The sequence below is a fragment of the Caretta caretta genome, chromosome 3 (genome assembly GCF_965140235.1).
Source record: "Caretta caretta isolate rCarCar2 chromosome 3, rCarCar1.hap1, whole genome shotgun sequence".
Classification (NCBI taxonomy): domain Eukaryota; kingdom Metazoa; phylum Chordata; order Testudines; family Cheloniidae; genus Caretta; species Caretta caretta.
Genome location: NC_134208.1, coordinates 184,178,906 through 184,181,376, shown reverse-complemented (window position 1 = coordinate 184,181,376; position 2,471 = coordinate 184,178,906). Strand labels below are relative to the sequence as shown.

The 2,471-nt window shown below is 40.6% G+C and overlaps 1 pseudogene; it reads right to left on the bottom strand.

Moving 5' to 3' along the window:
• Positions 1 to 637: 637 nt before the first annotated feature.
• On the bottom strand, positions 638 to 1,506 carry LOC125633646 (lutropin-choriogonadotropic hormone receptor-like; annotated as a pseudogene).
• Positions 1,507 to 2,471: the final 965 nt, after the last annotated feature.

Sequence of the window (2,471 nt, the reverse complement as noted above, 5' to 3'; positions counted from 1 at the left end):
GAAGCTCAAAAAGCCATAAAATTCAGATCCCTTTCTTTTAGCCTTGCAGTACCAATACAGCTAACAGAATTCAAACTTTTTTTGTCAGCAAAGTCAGCAGATAGGACTTTAAATATCCCTGGGAAGCAGATGTGAGGAGGAAGGTGCTGTTTTTACAGTCATAGCTCTGAGCAGAATTGCACATTAACTTGAAGAGCACCTTGGAAGTGCACTAAATTATGGTAAAACTGCAACTCTGCCCCCAGGACCCATAAAGAAGAAGAATTTAATCCAATAACTACTTTTTGTTTCTATCATTATTACTGTAAATAATGAAAACACAATTCTGAATCTCAGAACAATTGTGTTGAATAAGAATTACAGTATAGACTTATCATTTATAACATAAATGAACACCTAAATTCCTAGGTTTGGTGGTATAGGTATAGTTTATCATATGGTGCTATGTTTACTGAAGCTACAGTTTAACATTTTTTTACAAAATGTCTCGTCACATACAGGTGGATATTGGTCATATAAAATTGCCAAATGAAGCAGTGCTTGTGAGGTTTTATTTTGGCCAGTGGATGAGCTGTCATTTTTACAGTTGGATATATAAGCAGAGAAACAGTTCACTCTGCAAAGCTCTGCTTGACTCCTACTGCAGCCAAGCTTGCTCAGCAGTAGAAAGAAATCCCTTCGAAAAGCTTTTGTGAATTGCATACAGGAATGGGGTTGTGTAGGAGTTGACTGGATAAAACAAAACAAGCAAAATCTTGGGAGTTTATCACTGTGATGAGAGTGATATGAGAGGTATGTTAAAGGCAGATGACATGGCAAAAAATGAGATAGGTGCCATGCAGGTAAAATCTGTGAAGATCAATATTGCCATTCTCTTTGCAATCTTGGTATCTTTGTTTGTAGCCACCTGTTCTGGATTTTGAACTGCTATATAAATTTTAATATAACAAGCACAAATGACGATAAAGGCAACAACATTTAACACTAAGACAATCAATATGTAGGCTTGGGAAAAAGACATTTCAATATCCTCGAGTAAACAAATACTGACCTTCATGTAACTGCTGACTCCTAAAAGAGGCAAAGCTGCTGTTATAATTGAAAATATCCAGCCTGCAAGCTGGATTGCATTGCATTGCAATGCATTGCAATTGCAATTGCATTGCATACGTGATGGCATGCTACCTTTCTAGAGTGATCACAGTTAATGTATAAACTGAAAGTTCACTTGCAAACACTGAAAACGCCAGCAATACTGCAACCACAGCCTGTTTGCCAGTCTATTGCCTGGTTGTAGGACTGACTCCTGGTTTGGGCATCAACAGAAGCAATAAGCAGCAAATAAAGTCCCATGCAAAAATCGGCAAAGGAGAGGTTGCACATAAGGAAGAGCGGAACAGTGAGTTTGTAATGGCTAGTTAGTAGAAAAAGGAATACAATGAAATTGCCAGCAATTGCTAGGATATTAATAAATCAAATGAAGATTCTGAGAAAGCTGGATCCCATGATTCAGAGGGAGGGCTCCTGCCTCATACTGAGAAAGAGGGATGATCAGCGAGTTATCTCAAGTGCCTATACACAACTGCAAGAAGCCTGGGAAACAAGCAGGGAGAACTGGAAGTCCTGCAGTTAAGGAATTATGCTGTGATTGGAATAACAGAGACTTGGTGGGATAACTCACATGACTGGAGTACTGTCATGGATGGATATAAACTGTTCAGGAAGGACAGGCAGGGCAGAAAAGGTGGGGGAGTTGCATTGTATGTAAGAGAGCAGTTTGATTGCTCAGAGCTCCGGTATGAAACTGCAGAAAAACCTGAGAGTGTCTGGATTAAGTTTACAAGTGTGAGGAACCAGAGTGATGTCGTGGTGGAAGTCTGCTATAGACCACCAGACCAGGGTGATGAGGTGGACAAGGCTTTCCTCCGGCAACTAACGGAAGTTACTAGATCGCAGGTCCTGGTTCTCATGGAAGACTTCAATCACCCTGATATCTGCTGGGAGAGCAATACAGCGATGCATAGACAATACAGCAATACAGCGGTGCAAAATCCAGGAAGTTTTTGGAAAGTGTAGGGGACAATTTCCTGGTGCAAGTGCTGGAGGAATCGACAAGGGGCAGAGCTCTTCTTGACTTGCTGCTCACAAACCAGGAAGAATTAGCAGGGGAAGCAAAAGTAGATGGGAACCTGGGAGGCAGTGACCATGAGATGGTCGAGTTCAGGATCCTGACACAAGGAAAAAAGGAGAGCGGCAGAATATGGACCCTGGGCTTCAGAAAAGCAGACTTTGACTCCCTTAGGGAACGATAATTTACAGAATACCATTCACAATGTATTAATACTCAGACACCTTATTTATGTGACAAAGAAAGTAATGAAAATAGAATGCAGTGCAAAATGATCACATTATCACCAGCAATTGTCGGGAAAATGAGGAATTGTAAACCATGAACCATTAGTATCTTTACA